The 19,411-nt window shown below is 50.7% G+C and overlaps 5 non-coding genes and 2 pseudogenes across 5 annotated transcripts; all 7 read right to left on the bottom strand.

The window, feature by feature from the left end:
- Nucleotides 1–519: 519 nt before the first annotated feature.
- LOC141183292 (U2 spliceosomal RNA) lies at nt 520–713 on the bottom strand. Its single transcript, XR_012258283.1, has one exon. It is a non-coding gene; the product is annotated as a U2 spliceosomal RNA (small nuclear RNA).
- Nucleotides 714–6,277: 5,564 nt separating this feature from the next.
- On the bottom strand, nt 6,278–6,355 carry LOC141183480 (U2 spliceosomal RNA; annotated as a pseudogene).
- A 1,115-nt stretch (nt 6,356–7,470) lies between these two features.
- Nucleotides 7,471–7,661, bottom strand: LOC141183852 (U2 spliceosomal RNA). Its single transcript, XR_012258665.1, has one exon. It is a non-coding gene; the product is annotated as a U2 spliceosomal RNA (small nuclear RNA).
- Nucleotides 7,662–8,775: 1,114 nt separating this feature from the next.
- Nucleotides 8,776–8,966, bottom strand: LOC141183851 (U2 spliceosomal RNA). The gene has a single exon (XR_012258664.1). It is a non-coding gene; the product is annotated as a U2 spliceosomal RNA (small nuclear RNA).
- Nucleotides 8,967–10,080: 1,114 nt separating this feature from the next.
- LOC141183286 (U2 spliceosomal RNA) lies at nt 10,081–10,273 on the bottom strand. Its single transcript, XR_012258277.1, has one exon. It is a non-coding gene; the product is annotated as a U2 spliceosomal RNA (small nuclear RNA).
- A 5,564-nt stretch (nt 10,274–15,837) lies between these two features.
- On the bottom strand, nt 15,838–15,915 carry LOC141183491 (U2 spliceosomal RNA; annotated as a pseudogene).
- Nucleotides 15,916–17,030: 1,115 nt separating this feature from the next.
- On the bottom strand, nt 17,031–17,215 carry LOC141183355 (U2 spliceosomal RNA). The gene has a single exon (XR_012258333.1). It is a non-coding gene; the product is annotated as a U2 spliceosomal RNA (small nuclear RNA).
- Nucleotides 17,216–19,411: the final 2,196 nt, after the last annotated feature.

Genomic DNA, 19,411 nt, shown 5'->3' with positions numbered 1-19,411 from the left:
AAGTCAGTGTTCCAGCAGAAGGAGACAACGTTTCAGAAAAGGCATTGTAGCAAACCAAAAAAGAAATTTTAAGCGCAGCAGAGTAACCACCGCACATACCTGTTAGCTCAAGTGAGTTTAAAAGGCTGCTGTTGATAACAAGGGCATTTGCTAAATAGATGGTGTGTGTGCAACAATATACTGAAAGGTCAATTATATTGTGCAGCTTATCTCACCACCTGTAGTTATTTAGGTGAAAGCTCCAAAATGCTTGCCTAATATGTCTGTTTATCCAAAAGGAAGTAAAAAGGGAGAGCTAGAAAGATAGCATTGCATCACATTACATGGCAATGCAATGCACAGTTGCTGAAGTTGAACCAAAATGAGCTTGTAATCTGGCTTCTGCAACTTTGAACATGAAAAATCCAATGAGGAGAAGAAAAGCAAAGCCAAAGAGTCCATCCCAAAATCTGACAAACAAGCAAAATGAACAAAAAACATTGAATTCAATTCTTTCTGATTTTAGAAACTGCATTAAAGAAGGGGTGCACCGGTCCTGGAGATACTGCAATACCAGGTCAATGCGTGGAGTGGACAGAGCAAGCTCTTTTTCCATCTCCCTGTTCTAAAAATCCATTTAATATATGGTCCCCAGATAGGGGACGTATCAGATATTAAACTGATAAGAACAGATTTTTTTGATTGAATATATCTTTTATTAGCACAAAAAATAAGTTAACAGACAGTGTACAGTGCCGCAGCCCAGTACACACAGAATTCTACATCATATTTACATAGCATGAGGATACGACGCACTAACTAGACACATCACACCCCTATGCTACACAAAACACTCAATCTGAAAGAAAAAGCATGTCAATCAATACAGTACGACGAACCGTGATAAGGGATGGGGATTGGGAAAAAGGGGATGGGGAGGGGAAAATCACAGGCCCGAAGCTTTATTGAAAGACAAGACACATAAGGGGAGAGGGGGAGGAGGGGTTTAGTCCTCGTCCTCGTCCTCCGGACCGTCCATGATGGAATAGTCTCTGAGCAGGCTGTGGATCAGCCTGCGGCAGTCCTGGATGGACATCCTCTCCCTCCTCAAGATGAGCCGGTTCCTGGCGACCCAAACGGCATCCTTGAAGCAGTTCATAAGGCGCCAAGCCTCCTGGATGGCTCCGACGGTATGAACCCCAGGGAAGAGTCCGTAAAGCACAGAATGGTGCGATAGGCTCGCCCTGGGGACAGAGTTCCTCAGGTCGTCCTCAAGTGCAGTCAATAGGCGCTGTGCAAATCCGCAGTCCCAAAAAGTGTGCAAAGATGTTTCCTCCACGAAGGGGCACCTTGGGCAGTACCGGGTCTTGCACAGGTTCCGGGCATGCATGAATGACCGGACGGGCAGTCCGCCCTGAATCGCCATCCACGACAAGTCCTTGTGCCCGTTGGTCAGCCTGTCAGACGACACATTTGTCCACACAGTCTCCAGCGTGTCCTGGTGAAGTCCTGTGATGTTCTCCACGTCATCCTTGGCTCTGATTAGCTTGTGGATAGTTTTGGGCTTCCACAAGTCGGGCTTGAGTCCCTCCAGTTGATGCTCCCCCACAAATCGAACGACGTCTCCGTAGAACCATGGCGTCGTCCAGTTGTAGGGGAAGGAGCTGTCCCACTTGTCCCAGCCGAGTCGCCTCCAAAGAGGAAGCAGGAAGAAGCGAGACATGGACCTGCCCGCGGAGCCATTCTTGACTTGCAAAGTCCGGCGGACACAATCACACACAAAAGAGGATCGCAGGAGGGTGGGGATATCTGGAACGCCCTTCCCACCCTTGCGAGGCTCCTTGTACATGACGGCCCGCCTGACTCTGTCCATCTTGGATCCCCAGACAAAGTGAAACACTGTCCTGGTAATGGCCCTGCACACAGTGACGTGTGGGGGCCAGGCCTGCGCCGTGTACTGCAAGATGGGCAGGACCTCATTACGCAGGATGAGTGCCTTACCCTCACAAGTGAGGTGTCTGAGGCTCCAGAGTCCGATCCGTTGCTTCACCTTGGCCAAGCGTTCTTGCCAGGACTTGAGGGCCGCTCCTTCCTTCCCGAACCAGACTCCCAGCACCTTGAGGAAATCCGGTTGAATGTTGAAGGGGAAGGGGGCGGAGGAGGCCGGCTGCCAATCCCCGAAGAGCATGGCTTCCGACTTCCTGCAGTTGACTTTGGCCCCTGAAGCCCGGCCGAACCTCTCACACGTCTGGACGAGGGCGTCGACTGAACCACGATCAGCGCAGAAGACGGTGACGTCGTCCATGTAGAGCGAGCACTTGACCTCGTGTCGTCCCGGACCCGGTGCGGTGATCCCTCTGATCTCTCCATTCTGCCGGATAGCCTCTGCGAAGAGTTCTATAACACAAACAAAAAGAAGAGGTGATAGAGGGCAGCCTTGTCTGACCCCAGAGAGGACAGGGAAGGGGTCAGTCTTCCAGCCGTTCACCAACACCGAGCTGTGGATATCAAAATACATCAGACGGACATACGAACAAAACATGTTACCCAAACCTAACCGGTGCAGAGCTCGGCCCATGAACTCGTGGGAAACCCGGTCGAAGGCCTTCTCCTGATCCAAGGAGACCAGGGCCGCGTGTGCGCGGCGGACCTTGATGTACTCGACCGTGTCCCGCACGAGAGCGAGGCTGTCTGCGATGCGACGTCCAGGGATGCCGCAGGTCTGGTCCGGGTGGATGATCCGTCCGATGACCGTCTTAAGTCGTGTCGCCATCGTCTTGGCCAGGATCTTGTAGTCCACGTTGAGCAGAGTGATGGGACGCCAATTCCTCAGGTCGCACCTCTCTCCCTTCCGCTTGTACAGGATCGTGACCATTCCTTCCCTCAAAGATGGAGGCATTCTACCCTCCACCACCATCTCCTCGTACAGGTCCAACAGGTCCGGACAGATGAGGTCTCCCAGCGCTACATAGAGCTCCGCTGGAAGACCATCACTGCCCGGGGTCCTGCCGGTCCTAAAGGATTTAGCGGCAGAGAGCAATTCGCCCACCATCAGAGGTTTGTCCAAGGCTGCCGTGCCTGCAGGATCAAGATGGTTAGTGATACCTGACAGGAACTTATCAGCAGCGTCGGGGTCGGTAGTCTTGTGGGAGTAGAGTTCGCTGTAGAAGTCGCTGACGACCCTCATCACGTCCTCCTTCCCACGTCGCATGTTTCCGCTCTCGTCTCGCAGCTCGTTCAGGGGCGTGTGACCGGCATGAAGTTTCCTGAAAAAGAATGAGTTACATTTCTCACCCTTCTCCAGATTCTCCACTTTGGAACGGAAGATGATTCGCTTGGACTCCTCCTCAAAGTGCCTTTTCAGGCTCTTCTTGGTCTCCTCCAGCTCCTCCCTCACGTCCCAGCCGCAGTGAAGAAGGTCCTGCAGCGACCGCAGCTCGCGCTGCAGCCCTCTGAAGTCCCTCCTCTTCTCACACGCCTGTTGTCGACCCTTGGCCTGAAAGAAACAGCGAAACTCAAGTTTAACATATTCCCACCAATCAGAGACTGTTTGGAAGCTACCCTTGTAGGACTGCCACATTGCGTAGGCTGCTCTCAGCTCCTCCACGACTTCATCCTGAGCCAGCAGAGCACAATTCAGCTTCCAGGAGCCGGGGCCGGACGGAAAACCGTCGCCGAGGACACCTTGTAAGTGAATGGCTCTGTGGTCGGAGAAGAAGCAGGAGACCATCGAGTGCCTACTCTGCCTGACTGCCCGAGAGGTGAACACAAAGTCAATCCTGGAGCGGAGTGAGCCATCGGGTCGGCTCCACGAATAGTTCGTGGAGCCTCTCCCCATGGAGCCCACCACGTCCTGAAGAGAGGCCTCGGTTACCATCTCGATGAGCAGCTTGGACGTGATGTCCAACTTGGCAGATGTGCCAGAACTACGACCGTCCTCCTCGATGGGGCAGTTGAAATCCCCGGCCATCACTAAGGTCCTGGTGGTGGCAAGCTGAAGCCGCAGGGTCTGGAAAAGCTCCAAACGCTCATTCTTCAGTGGGGACGCATACACGTTGATGAACCTGACAGGTTCTCCCGCCCAGTTGCCATCTACAACAAGAGCCCTGCCGCAGATGAGCTCCTGGACGGACTCAAGCGTGAATGCGCCCCCCCTGATCAGAATTGCGACCCCCGCAGACTTGCAGTCACCCCCACCGGACCAGTAGGATGGACCGTGGGACCACTCCCTGGCCAGATGTTTGAAGGACCTAGAGGAGGGAAGGGAACATTCCTGCAACATATAAACATCACACAACTGGGAAGTAAGGAAGGCATAAATAGTCTGACGTCTGAACTTGTCCTTGATGCTCCTGACATTAATGGAAAATAAGTTAATATTAGCCATCATGTAGGGAAAAAAGAAAAAGTTAGCGCAGGCAATACACCTTAGTTACCACTCCGGTCGGGTGGTCCCTCGTCGGTGTTGACTGCTGGTGACGGGATCACCAGCAGGCCCTCTTCCTCCATCTGGTCAAGCAGCGCGGCCTCGATCTCGGCGACCACCAGTTCCTCCTCTTCTGGCTCGGCCACCAGGGTCTCAACCATGTGCTCCATCTCTTCTGGCTCAGGGAGGGTATCCTCCTTTTCGCCTACGAAATCCAGAATCTTCTTTTTGGAGGATTCAGTAGCAGGGCTGTCCTCCACCTTCCTCTTTCCCCGGGTTGGAACTGGGGAGACAAGAAGGGGAAAATCCTCCTCGGAATAGATAGCGGCGGGTGGAGGAAAGGTTAATTCCACCGCTACCATGGTCTGGGGAGGGAGAGTGGCTGCCGGGGCAGGGGAAAGGACACCTGCTGAGGAGTAGGGGAAGGAGGAAGAGGAAGTGGAATCCTCAGCAGGGGTGGCCGGGGTGGGGGGGGATTGGACGGGGGTGGCAGGGGGAGGGATCGAGAGAGGGGTGACAGAACTCTTACCCTCCTTTGACTTTTTCTTCTGCTTCGGAGCTGCTGGGACCGTCGCTGGGGCTTTGGCCACCGACTCCTTGACCGCTTTGGCCTTGGTCGTCTCGGCCTTGGCCGCTGGGGCCTTGGTCGTCGCGTCCTTGACCTTCACAGGCCTGGTCGTCGGGGCCTTGTCCTCCGTAGCTGGGGTCGTCGCAACCACCGATGCCCAGGATCTCTCACGCCTGGGGCAATCCTTGTACAGATGAGCCGCCAGCCCACACAGGTTGCAGGACGTCTTCTTCGGGCAGTCCTTCGAGCTGTGTCCCGTCACTCGACAAATCCTGCAGGCATCCTCCTTGCAGTCCTTCATCTCGTGGCCGTTCTTGCCGCATCTCCTGCAGTTCCGCGGCATGTCCGGGTAATAGATGAGGCCGTAGGAGTTGCCCAGGGAGAATGTCGGGGGCAGGTGCCGAAGTCCGTCTGAGTACGCCAGGTCCCTGTGAAGTCTAACGGTCACCGACCACTTACCTGTCCAGAAGCCGAGTCCATTCAGGATGTGAGAGGGTTCCTTCACAACCAAACAGAAGCGTCTCAGGAAGGTACAGATGTCTTGGCCTGGGGTGTGCGGGTTGCGCATGGAGACCGTGATCCTCCTTTCATCCCTCTGGATAGGGCAGCTACCTGTAAAGGCAGAGAAAGAATTATCCGGTCCTTTTGCGCTTACCATTTCCCAGAACCTCCTGCAGGTGTTCACAGTGGCGAAGGTGACGAAGAAGATCCCCGTCAAGAAGGTCTGGATGCTGAGGGTGTCCGACCTGGAGAAGCCTCGATCCAGCATCATCTTCTGGCAGAACACGTCCGAGGACATGTCCGGCACCCTCCCATCCACTTCCTTCAGCTTCAGGGCCACCGTCTGCCGCATCCATGGCTCCAGGGCTGGAGCTTCGTGGCGGGGCTTCTGGGGTCCCTTCTGCTGGCCAGTCGTGGAGGCAGAGTCCTTGGGGTCAGAATCGGCTCCTGGCTGGGCCCTCCTGGCTGTCCCCAGCTCCAGGCTCTTCTTTTTGGCCTTCCTCGCAGCGCTTGCCATGGCTTTCCTCCTGCAGTTACTTCTTGGAGCTGGATCTGGAACTCTTCCCGGAATGGGTGGAGCTATGCAGATTCTTCTCCCGTCGTGTTCTGGACAATTTCCCCGAAAGGTCTTTGTCTCGATGATTTTCTTCCTCGAAGATTCCACAGGACAGCCCGATTCTTCTCCGAGTCTTCGTCTTCTTCTGGATTCTTTAGAGCTTCTTCCTCCCACCGATATCCGCCTTCGTTCTCCGATGTCAGCTGGGCTCCGAAGCTCTTCTCCTTCCGAGTTCGATCGCTCTCGTCAAGTGTAGATCGTAGCTCTTGTGTTTTTAAAAGAACAGATACTACACTTGATCTTAGCCAAAAGGCCGAGAAGCGATAACCAGAATTGGTTTCAAACTACGGAGCCACCCAAGGATCCTGAAAAGTCCATTTGTGGAGATGAGCTCCTGGACTCCCGTTAAGAAGACATGTTGTCAACCTCTAGATCCCTTACATGCCTGCACTTTTCGGCTTGCTGCTGCTGCAATCCACGCGTTTTAGATCTGCATAACTCCACCTCTTTAAACACAGCACCTTCACCCCCTGCTGTTCCCACCCGCCTCAACACCGTTGGAAGGGAGGAGAACCAATTAAGGCGGGGGGTGGGGTGGAACGAGCAGCTGTCTACCCTTAGCAGGAGGGCTCCTGATTACATACCTCTCCTGCTGCTGCTGCTGCTGGCTGTCCAGCAGCAGACTGAAGGTGGCTGCTGCTGTGCACAGGTATATAAAGGCTCAGAGCCTATTATGACACGCGCAGCCAGCGTTCCATTGCCACATTCCATCTACTGCAGGCAGGATACCTGGCTGGCTGAATGTCGCTGAGAAGCTCACAGAGACCGCCATAAGCAACAGTTTAACAGAATGCCACAGACTAATCAACCAAACTTTTTGGGTTGGGTTCTCTTTTATAGTCTGCAGGCATTAAATGAAAGAAGTCAGTGTTCCAGCAGAAGGAGACAACGTTTCAGAAAAGGCATTGTAGCAAACCAAAAAAGAAATTTTAAGCGCAGCAGAGTAACCAGCGCACATACCTGTTAGCTCAGGTGAGTTTAAAAGGCTGCTGTTGATAACAAGGGCATTTGCTAAATAGATGGTGTGTGTGCAACAATATACTGAAAGGTCAATTATATTGTGCAGCTTATCTCACCACCTGTAGTTATTTAGGTGAAAGCTCCAAAATGCTTGCCTAATATGTCTGTTTATCCAAAAGGAAGTAAAAAGGGAGAGCTAGAAAGATAGCATTGCATCACATTACATGGCAATGCAATGCACAGTTGCTGAAGTTGAACCAAAATGAGCTTGTAATCTGGCTTCTGCAACTTTGAACATGAAAAATCCAATGAGGAGAAGAAAAGCAAAGCCAAAGAGTCCATCCCAAAATCCGACAAACAAGCAAAATGAACAAAAAACATTGAATTCAATTCTTTCTGATTTTAGAAACTGCATTAAAGAAGGGGTGCACCGGTCCTGGAGATACTGCAATACCAGGTCAATGCGTGGAGTGGACAGAGCAAGCTCTTTTTCCATCTCCCTGTTCTAAAAATCCATTTAATATATGGTCCCCAGATAGGGGACGTATCAGATATTAAACTGATAAGAACAGATACTACACTTGATCTTAGCCAAAAGGCCGAGAAGCGATAACCAGAATTGGTTTCAAACTACGGAGCCACCCAAGGATCCTGAAAAGTCCATTTGTGGAGATGAGCTCCTGGACTCCCGTTAAGAAGACATGTTGTCAACCTCTAGATCCCTTACATGCCTGCACTTTTCGGCTTGCTGCTGCTGCAATCCACGCGTTTTAGATCTGCATAACTCCACCTCTTTAAACACAGCACCTTCACCCCCTGCTGTTCCCACCCGCCTCAACACCGTTGGAAGGGAGGAGAACCAATTAAGGCGGGGGGTGGGGTGGAACGAGCAGCTGTCTACCCTTAGCAGGAGGGCTCCTGATTACATACCTCTCCTGCTGCTGCTGCTGCTGGCTGTCCAGCAGCAGACTGAAGGTGGCTGCTGCTGTGCACAGGTATATAAAGGCTCAGAGCCTATTATGACACGCGCAGCCAGCGTTCCATTGCCACATTCCATCTACTGCAGGCAGGATACCTGGCTGGCTGAATGTCGCTGAGAAGCTCACAGAGACCGCCATAAGCAACAGTTTAACAGAATGCCACAGACTAATCAACCAAACTTTTTGGGTTGGTTCTCTTTTATAGTCTGCAGGCATTAAATGAAAGAAGTCAGTGTTCCAGCAGAAGGAGACAACGTTTCAGAAAAGGCATTGTAGCAAACCAAAAAAGAAATTTTAAGCGCAGCAGAGTAACCAGCGCACATACCTGTTAGCTCAGGTGAGTTTAAAAGGCTGCTGTTGATAACAAGGGCATTTGCTAAATAGATGGTGTGTGTGCAACAATATACTGAAAGGTCAATTATATTGTGCAGCTTATCTCACCACCTGTAGTTATTTAGGTGAAAGCTCCAAAATGCTTGCCTAATATGTCTGTTTATCCAAAAGGAAGTAAAAAGGGAGAGCTAGAAAGATAGCATTGCATCACATTACATGGCAATGCAATGCACAGTTGCTGAAGTTGAACCAAAATGAGCTTGTAATCTGGCTTCTGCAACTTTGAACATGAAAAATCCAATGAGGAGAAGAAAAGCAAAGCCAAAGAGTCCATCCCAAAATCCGACAAACAAGCAAAATGAACAAAAAACATTGAATTCAATTCTTTCTGATTTTAGAAGCTGCATTAAAGAAGGGGTGCACCGGTCCTGGAGATACTGCAATACCAGGTCAATGCGTGGAGTGGACAGAGCAAGCTCTTTTTCCATCTCCCTGTTCTAAAAATCCATTTAATATATGGTCCCCAGATAGGGGACGTATCAGATATTAAACTGATAAGAACAGATACTACACTTGATCTTAGCCAAAAGGCCGAGAAGCGATAACCAGAATTGGTTTCAAACTACGGAGCCACCCAAGGATCCTGAAAAGTCCATTTGTGGAGATGAGCTCCTGGACTCCCGTTAAGAAGACATGTTGTCAACCTCTAGATCCCTTACATGCCTGCACTTTTCGGCTTGCTGCTGCTGCAATCCACGCGTTTTAGATCTGCATAACTCCACCTCTTTAAACACAGCACCTTCACCCCCTGCTGTTCCCACCCGCCTCAACACCGTTGGAAGGGAGGAGAACCAATTAAGGCGGGGGGTGGGGTGGAACGAGCAGCTGTCTACCCTTAGCAGGAGGGCTCCTGATTACATACCTCTCCTGCTGCTGCTGCTGCTGGCTGTCCAGCAGCAGACTGAAGGTGGCTGCTGCTGTGCACAGGTATATAAAGGCTCAGAGCCTATTATGACACGCGCAGCCAGCGTTCCATTGCCACATTCCATCTACTGCAGGCAGGATACCTGGCTGGCTGAATGTCGCTGAGAAGCTCACAGAGACCGCCATAAGCAACAGTTTAACAGAATGCCACAGACTAATCAACCAAACTTTTTGGGTTGGTTCTCTTTTATAGTCTGCAGGCATTAAATGAAAGAAGTCAGTGTTCCAGCAGAAGGAGACAACGTTTCAGAAAAGGCATTGTAGCAAACCAAAAAAGAAATTTTAAGCGCAGCAGAGTAACCAGCGCACATACCTGTTAGCTCAGGTGAGTTTAAAAGGCTGCTGTTGATAACAAGGGCATTTGCTAAATAGATGGTGTGTGTGCAACAATATACTGAAAGGTCAATTATATTGTGCAGCTTATCTCACCACCTGTAGTTATTTAGGTGAAAGCTCCAAAATGCTTGCCTAATATGTCTGTTTATCCAAAAGGAAGTAAAAAGGGAGAGCTAGAAAGATAGCATTGCATCACATTACATGGCAATGCAATGCACAGTTGCTGAAGTTGAACCAAAATGAGCTTGTAATCTGGCTTCTGCAACTTTGAACATGAAAAATCCAATGAGGAGAAGAAAAGCAAAGCCAAAGAGTCCATCCCAAAATCCGACAAACAAGCAAAATGAACAAAAAACATTGAATTCAATTCTTTCTGATTTTAGAAACTGCATTAAAGAAGGGGTGCACCGGTCCTGGAGATACTGCAATACCAGGTCAATGCGTGGAGTGGACAGAGCAAGCTCTTTTTCCATCTCCCTGTTCTAAAAATCCATTTAATATATGGTCCCCAGATAGGGGACGTATCAGATATTAAACTGATAAGAACAGATTTTTTGATTGAATATATCTTTTATTAGCACAAAAAATAAGTTAACAGACAGTGTACAGTGCCGCAGCCCAGTACACACAGAATTCTACATCATATTTACATAGCATGAGGATACGACGCACTAACTAGACACATCACACCCCTATGCTACACAAAACACTCAATCTGAAAGAAAAAGCATGTCAATCAATACAGTACGACGAACCATGATAAGGGATGGGGATTGGGAAAAAGGGGATGGGGAGGGGAAAATCACAGGCCCGAAGCTTTATTGAAAGACAAGACACATAAGGGGAGAGGGGGAGGAGGGGTTTAGTCCTCGTCCTCGTCCTCCGGACCGTCCATGATGGAATAGTCTCTGAGCAGGCTGTGGATCAGCCTGCGGCAGTCCTGGATGGACATCCTCTCCCTCCTCAAGATGAGCCGGTTCCTGGCGACCCAAACGGCATCCTTGAAGCAGTTCATAAGGTGCCAAGCCTCCTGGATGGCTCCGACGGTATGAACCCCAGGGAAGAGTCCGTAAAGCACAGAATGGTGCGATAGGCTCGCCCTGGGGACAGAGTTCCTCAGGTCGTCCTCAAGTGCAGTCAATAGGCGCTGTGCAAATCCGCAGTCCCAAAAAGTGTGCAAAGATGTTTCCTCCACGAAGGGGCACCTTGGGCAGTACCGGGTCTTGCACAGGTTCCGGGCATGCATGAATGACCGGACGGGCAGTCCACCCTGAATCGCCATCCACGACAAGTCCTTGTGCCCGTTGGTCAGCCTGTCAGACGACACATTTGTCCACACAGTCTCCAGCGTGTCCTGGTGAAGTCCTGTGATGTTCTCCACGTCATCCTTGGCTCTGATTAGCTTGTGGATAGTTTTGGGCTTCCACAAGTCGGGCTTGAGTCCCTCCAGTTGATGCTCCCCCACAAATCGAACGACGTCTCCGTAGAACCATGGCGTCGTCCAGTTGTAGGGGAAGGAGCTGTCCCACTTGTCCCAGCCGAGTCGCCTCCAAAGAGGAAGCAGGAAGAAGCGAGACATGGACCTGCCCGCGGAGCCATTCTTGACTTGCAAAGTCCGGCGGACACAATCACACACAAAAGAGGATCGCAGGAGGGTGGGGATATCTGGAACGCCCTTCCCACCCTTGCGAGGCTCCTTGTACATGACGGCCCGCCTGACTCTGTCCATCTTGGATCCCCAGACAAAGTGAAACACTGTCCTGGTAATGGCCCTGCACACAGTGACGTGTGGGGGCCAGGCCTGCGCCGTGTACTGCAAGACGGGCAGGACCTCATTACGCAGGACGAGTGCCTTACCCTCACAAGTGAGGTGTCTGAGGCTCCAGAGTCCGATCCGTTGCTTCACCTTGGCCAAGCGTTCTTGCCAGGACTTGAGGGCCGCTCCTTCCTTCCCGAACCAGACTCCCAGCACCTTGAGGAAATCCGGTTGAATGTTGAAGGGGAAGGGGGCGGAGGAGGCCGGCTGCCAATCCCCGAAGAGCATGGCTTCCGACTTCCTGCAGTTGACTTTGGCCCCTGAAGCCCGGCCGAACCTCTCACACGTCTGGACGAGGGCGTCGACTGAACCACGATCAGCGCAGAAGACGGTGACGTCGTCCATGTAGAGCGAGCACTTGACCTCGTGTCGTCCCGGACCCGGTGCGGTGATCCCTCTGATCTCTCCATTCTGCCGGATAGCCTCTGCGAAGAGTTCTATAACACAAACAAAAAGAAGAGGTGATAGAGGGCAGCCTTGTCTGACCCCAGAGAGGACAGGGAAGGGGTCAGTCTTCCAGCCGTTCACCAACACCGAGCTGTGGATATCAAAATACATCAGACGGACATACGAACAAAACATGTTACCCAAACCTAACCGGTGCAGAGCTCGGCCCATGAACTCGTGGGAAACCCGGTCGAAGGCCTTCTCCTGATCCAAGGAGACCAGGGCCGCGTGTGCGCGGCGGACCTTGATGTACTCGACCGTGTCCCGCACGAGAGCGAGGCTGTCTGCGATGCGACGTCCAGGGATGCCGCAGGTCTGGTCCGGGTGGATGATCCGTCCGATGACCGTCTTAAGTCGTGTCGCCATCGTCTTGGTCAGGATCTTGTAGTCCACGTTGAGCAGAGTGATGGGACGCCAATTCCTCAGGTCGCACCTCTCTCCCTTCCGCTTGTACAGGATCGTGACCATTCCTTCCCTCAAAGATGGAGGCATTCTACCCTCCACCACCATCTCCTCGTACAGGTCCAACAGGTCCGGACAGATGAGGTCTCCCAGCGCTACATAGAGCTCCGCTGGAAGACCATCACTGCCCGGGGTCCTGCCGGTCCTAAAGGATTTAGCGGCAGAGAGCAATTCGCCCACCATCAGAGGTTTGTCCAAGGCTGCCGTGCCTGCAGGATCAAGATGGTTAGTGATACCTGACAGGAACTTATCAGCAGCGTCGGGGTCGGTAGTCTTGTGGGAGTAGAGTTCGCTGTAGAAGTCGCTGACGACCCTCATCACGTCCTCCTTCCCACGTCGCATGTTTCCGCTCTCGTCTCGCAGCTCGTTCAGGGGCGTGTGACCGGCATGAAGTTTCCTGAAAAAGAATGAGTTACATTTCTCACCCTTCTCCAGATTCTCCACTTTGGAACGGAAGATGATTCGCTTGGACTCCTCCTCAAAGTGCCTTTTCAGGCTCTTCTTGGTCTCCTCCAGCTCCTCCCTCACGTCCCAGCCGCAGTGAAGAAGGTCCTGCAGCGACCGCAGCTCGCGCTGCAGCCCTCTGAAGTCCCTCCTCTTCTCACACTCCTGTTGTCGACCCTTGGCCTGAAAGAAACAGCGAAACTCAAGTTTAACATATTCCCACCAATCAGAGACTGTTTGGAAGCTACCCTTGTAGGACTGCCACATTGCGTAGGCTGCTCTCAGCTCCTCCACGACTTCATCCTGAGCCAGCAGAGCACAATTCAGCTTCCAGGAGCCGGGGCCGGACGGAAAACCGTCGCCGAGGACACCTTGTAAGTGAATGGCTCTGTGGTCGGAGAAGAAGCAGGAGACCATCGAGTGCCTACTCTGCCTGACTGCCCGAGAGGTGAACACAAAGTCAATCCTGGAGCGGAGTGAGCCATCGGGTCGGCTCCACGAATAGTTCGTGGAGCCTCTCCCCATGGAGCCCACCACGTCCTGAAGAGAGGCCTCGGTTACCATCTCGATGAGCAGCTTGGACGTGATGTCCAACTTGGCAGATGTGCCAGAACTACGACCGTCCTCCTCGATGGGGCAGTTGAAATCCCCGGCCATCACTAAGGTCCTGGTGGTGGCAAGCTGAAGCCGCAGGGTCTGGAAAAGCTCCAAACGCTCATTCTTCAGTGGGGACGCATACACGTTGATGAACCTGACAGGTTCTCCCGCCCAGTTGCCATCTACAACAAGAGCCCTGCCGCAGATGAGCTCCTGGACGGACTCAAGCGTGAATGCGCCCCCCCCGATCAGAATTGCGACCCCCGCAGACTTGCAGTCACCCCCACCGGACCAGTAGGATGGACCGTGGGACCACTCCCTGGCCAGATGTTTGAAGGACCTAGAGGAGGGAAGGGAACATTCCTGCAACATATAAACATCACACAACTGGGAAGTAAGGAAGGCATAAATAGTCTGACGTCTGAACTTGTCCTTGATGCTCCTGACATTAATGGAAAATAAGTTAATATTAGCCATCATGTAGGGAAAAAAGAAAAAGTTAGCGCAGGCAATACACCTTAGTTACCACTCCGGTCGGGTGGTCCCTCGTCGGTGTTGACTGCTGGTGACGGGATCACCAGCAGGCCCTCTTCCTCCATCTGGTCAAGCAGCGCGGCCTCAATCTCGGCGACCACCAGTTCCTCCTCTTCTGGCTCGGCCACCAGGGTCTCAACCATGTGCTCCATCTCTTCTGGCTCAGGGAGGGTATCCTCCTTTTCGCCTACGAAATCCAGAATCTTCTTTTTGGAGGATTCAGTAGCAGGGCTGTCCTCCACCTTCCTCTTTCCCCGGGTTGGAACTGGGGAGACAAGAAGGTGAAAATCCTCCTCGGAATAGATAGCGGCGGGTGGAGGAAAGGTTAATTCCACCGCTACCATGGTCTGGGGAGGGAGAGTGGCTGCCGGGGCAGGGGAAAGGACACCTGCTGAGGAGTAGGGGAAGGAGGAAGAGGAAGTGGAATCCTCAGCAGGGGTGGCCGGGGTGGGGGGGGATTGGACGGGGGTGGCAGGGGGAGGGATCGAGAGAGGGGTGACAGAACTCTTACCCTCCTTTGACTTTTTCTTCTGCTTCGGAGCTGCTGGGACCGTCGCTGGGGCTTTGGCCACCGACTCCTTGACCGCTTTGGCCTTGGTCGTCTCGGCCTTGGCCGCTGGGGCCTTGGTCGTCGCGTCCTTGACCTTCACAGGCCTGGTCGTCGGGGCCTTGTCCTCCGTAGCTGGGGTCGTCGCAACCACCGATGCCCAGGATCTCTCACGCCTGGGGCAATCCTTGTACAGATGAGCCGCCAGCCCACACAGGTTGCAGGACGTCTTCTTCGGGCAGTCCTTCGAGCTGTGTCCCGTCACTCGACAAATCCTGCAGGCATCCTCCTTGCAGTCCTTCATCTCGTGGCCGTTCTTGCCGCATCTCCTGCAGTTCCGCGGCATGTCCGGGTAATAGATGAGGCCGTAGGAGTTGCCCAGGGAGAATGTCGGGGGCAGGTGCCGAAGTCCGTCTGAGTACGCCAGGTCCCTGTGAAGTCTAACGGTCACCGACCACTTACCTGTCCAGAAGCCGAGTCCATTCAGGATGTGAGAGGGTTCCTTCACAACCAAACAGAAGCGTCTCAGGAAGGTACAGATGTCTTGGCCTGGGGTGTGCGGGTTGCGCATGGAGACCGTGATCCTCCTTTCATCCCTCTGGATAGGGCAGCTACCTGTAAAGGCAGAGAAAGAATTATCCGGTCCTTTTGCGCTTACCATTTCCCAGAACCTCCTGCAGGTGTTCACAGTGGCGAAGGTGACGAAGAAGATCCCCGTCAAGAAGGTCTGGATGCTGAGGGTATCCGACCTGGAGAAGCCTCGATCCAGCAGCATCTTCTGGCAGAACACGTCCGAGGACATGTCCGGCACCCTCCCATCCACTTCCTTCAGCTTCAGGGCCACCGTCTGCCGCATCCATGGCTCCAGGGCTGGAGCTTCGTGGCGGGGCTTCTGGGGTCCCTTCTGCTGGCCAGTCGTGGAGGCAGAGTCCTTGGGGTCAGAATCGGCTCCTGGCTGGGCCCTCCTGGCTGTCCCCAGCTCCAGGCTCTTCTTTTCGGCCTTCCTCGCAGCGCTTGCCATGGCTTTCCTCCTGCAGTTACTTCTTGGAGCTGGATCTGGAACTCTTCCCGGAATGGGTGGAGCTATGCAGATTCTTCTCCCGTCGTGTTCTGGACAAATTCCCCGAAAGGTCTTTGTCTCGATGATTTTCTTCCTCGAAGATTCCACAGGACAGCCCGATTCTTCTCCGAGTCTTCGTCTTCTTCTGGATTCTTTAGAGCTTCTTCCTCCCACCGATATCCGCCTTCGTTCTCTGATGTCAGCTGGGCTCCGAAGCTCTTCTCCTTCCGAGTTCGATCGCTCTCGTCAAGTGTAGATCGTAGCTCTTGTGTTCTTAAAAGAACAGATACTACACTTGATCTTAGCCAAAAGGCCGAGAAGCGATAACCAGAATTGGTTTCAAACTACGGAGCCACCCAAGGATCCTGAAAAGTCCATTTGTGGAGATGAGCTCCTGGACTCCCGTTAAGAAGACATGTTGTCAACCTCTAGATCCCTTACATGCCTGCACTTTTCGGCTTGCTGCTGCTGCAATCCACGCGTTTTAGATCTGCATAACTCCACCTCTTTAAACACAGCACCTTCACCCCCTGCTGTTCCCACCCGCCTCAACACCGTTGGAAGGGAGGAGAACCAATTAAGGCGGGGGGTGGGGTGGAACGAGCAGCTGTCTACCCTTAGCAGGAGGGCTCCTGATTACATACCTCTCCTGCTGCTGCTGCTGCTGGCTGTCCAGCAGCAGACTGAAGGTGGCTGCTGCTGTGCACAGGTATATAAAGGCTCAGAGCCTATTATGACACGCGCAGCCAGCATTCCATTGCCACATTCCATCTACTGCAGGCAGGATACCTGGCTGGCTGAATGTCGCTGAGAAGCTCACAGAGACCGCCATAAGCAACAGTTTAACAGAATGCCACAGACTAATCAACCAAACTTTTTGGGTTGGGTTCTCTTTTATAGTCTGCAGGCATTAAATGAAAGAAGTCAGTGTTCCAGCAGAAGGAGACAACGTTTCAGAAAAGGCATTGTAGCAAACCAAAAAAGAAATTTTAAGCGCAGCAGAGTAACCAGCGCACATACCTGTTAGCTCAGGTGAGTTTAAAAGGCTGCTGTTGATAACAAGGGCATTTGCTAAATAGATGGTGTGTGTGCAACAATATACTGAAAGGTCAATTATATTGTGCAGCTTATCTCACCACCTGTAGTTATTTAGGTGAAAGCTCCAAAATGCTTGCCTAATATGTCTGTTTATCCAAAAGGAAGTAAAAAGGGAGAGCTAGAAAGATAGCATTGCATCACATTACATGGCAATGCAATGCACAGTTGCTGAAGTTGAACCAAAATGAGCTTGTAATCTGGCTTCTGCAACTTTGAACATGAAAAATCCAATGAGGAGAAGAAAAGCAAAGCCAAAGAGTCCATCCCAAAATCCGACAAACAAGCAAAATGAACAAAAAACATTGAATTCAATTCTTTCTGATTTTAGAAACTGCATTAAAGAAGGGGTGCACCGGTCCTGGAGATACTGCAATACCAGGTCAATGCGTGGAGTGGACAGAGCAAGCTCTTTTTCCATCTCCCTGTTCTAAAAATCCATTTAATATATGGTCCCCAGATAGGGGACGTATCAGATATTAAACTGATAAGAACAGATTTTTTTTTTTTTTCTCCTCAGACGAGGAAATTCCACAGTCTATGGAAACCAGACAAAGGAAAATTCCATCAAAAACAGCTGCGTCAAATCCAATACGCAATTTGCTGTCCCCATCATCATCGGAAATATTTATTTCATATTTCAAAACAACAATAACAAAAATCAAGAGGTACTAACAATATATCTCCACTTTTTAACTTTCCATATTCCCTCCGCATCCACTTCCCCTCTCCTCTTTTTGTCCCATAGGAAACACACATACATCTTCCCCAAAATCACCTTCACACTATCCTTTACAGCAATTTCCTTCCTTTTAAACACATACACATTCCTCACATCCCATAACACTTCCTTTATACATGCAAGCATCAACCACAAGACTCTTTCCTTCGTCCCATCACATATTCCCAAACCAAACATAAACAACTCAAAAGACAACAAATTCACACCACACAATTCTTTACACAAAGGCCCCATTCTCCCAATCACATCTCTAGCATACTGGCAATTCCAAAAAACATGCAACACACTTTCCCTTCCACCACAGCCATTTCTTGGACACATTTCACTCCTCACCAAACCTCTATTCCTCTGAAATTCTCTCACAGGTAATACTCCATGTAAAGACTGCCACACAACTTCACTCTGTTTGTTGGTCATACCACTCATCCGCACTTTCTTCCAAACCTTCTGCACATCACCACCCCTAACCATATTTATTCCACATTCTACCTCTCTACATTCAATCATCCTATACACAGCCTTCTTATTCTCCAGCAATCTCACATCTGCATCACACAGTTCATACCTCAACAAAAACTTATAAACCCACACATACCATACAGGCACCTCAAAAGCAATCGGACATCGCAAATCCCTTTCTTGCCACTTTAAACGAAACAAATACGCTCCAAATAAATACCTACACATAGATGAAAACTTTCCATCCGCCCTAATCACTTTCAAAACAAACACAACGATATTCACACCAAAAAACACGTCCAAATTCGGAAAACCCAAACCACCTTTTTCCACTCTTTTAACCAAAATTTCTCTCCTAGCTCTCTCCATTTTCGAGTTCCACAAAAAAACAAATAAAATTCTATTCAAGCTTCTCATACACATATATCCTGGTGGAAATACTACCGCAATATATAAAAATATTGGCAACACCACACTCTTAACAATTAAAATCTTCCCAAAAAAGGATAAACTCCTCAATTTCCAAAAATTCAACTTCTGCTCAACTTTTCCTTTCGCATCATCCCAACTTTCTTTCCCATCCAAACTCTCTGAAAACTTCACACCCAAAACTTTAATAGGTCCATTCACTACATTCACACCTACATCCCTACTTAAACTTCCGCCTCCAAAACCCTTACACTCACTCTTTTCCCAATTCACTTTAAACGCAGATGCACCACAAAAAATAGACACTAACAACTTCACCCGCCTCACCGAACATTCAGAATCACATAATACACACACGTCATCCATATAACCACTCACCTTCCATTCTTTTCCTCCACCTCCCGGCACTTGCACACCACGAATTACCTTATCTTTCCTCAGCATACACAACAATGGCTCAATTGCACAAATAAATGCTACAGGGGACAAAGGACACCCCTGTCGCACACCCGAAAACACATTCACTTTCCTACCCACATACCCATTCATTAAAACACAGCTATAAACACCCGCATACAAACTTCTCACTCGCCCAACAAAATCAGCCGGAAAACCCATTTTTAACAACACTCTGAACAAAAAACCATGCGACAACCTATCATAAGCCTTTTCAAAATCCAAACTTAACAAAAATACACTCTTCTTACGACCCATGCAATCCCATAGACAATCTCTTAACATACACACACACTCATGAATCCGCCTCCCAGGTACCGCACAACACTGCTCATCCCCAATCACACTCTCTATCACATCACGCATCCTATTAGCCATAAGTTTTGCATAGATTTTATAATCACAATTAAGTAACGTTATTGGCCTCCAATTCCTCAGACTTTTCAAATCCCCTTTCTTAGGAATTAACACAACCAAACCTGCACGCATACTCTCAGTCACCTCCATGTTTCCCCACATATACTTACATACATCCACAAAGTCCTTACCAATCACACCCCACATCACACGATAAAATTCTACTGGGAGGCCATCCTCCCCCGGCGTCTTATTCAAAGCCATACTACACATAACCTTCCAT

The sequence above is a fragment of the Phyllobates terribilis genome, unplaced genomic scaffold, assembly GCF_046119375.1.
Source record: "Phyllobates terribilis strain yellow unplaced genomic scaffold, ASM4611937v1 Scaffold_38__1_contigs__length_12584779, whole genome shotgun sequence".
In the NCBI taxonomy this organism is placed as follows: domain Eukaryota; kingdom Metazoa; phylum Chordata; class Amphibia; order Anura; family Dendrobatidae; genus Phyllobates; species Phyllobates terribilis.
Note: the sequence above shows the minus strand (reverse complement) of the source record. Positions and strands in the feature narration are given on the sequence as shown.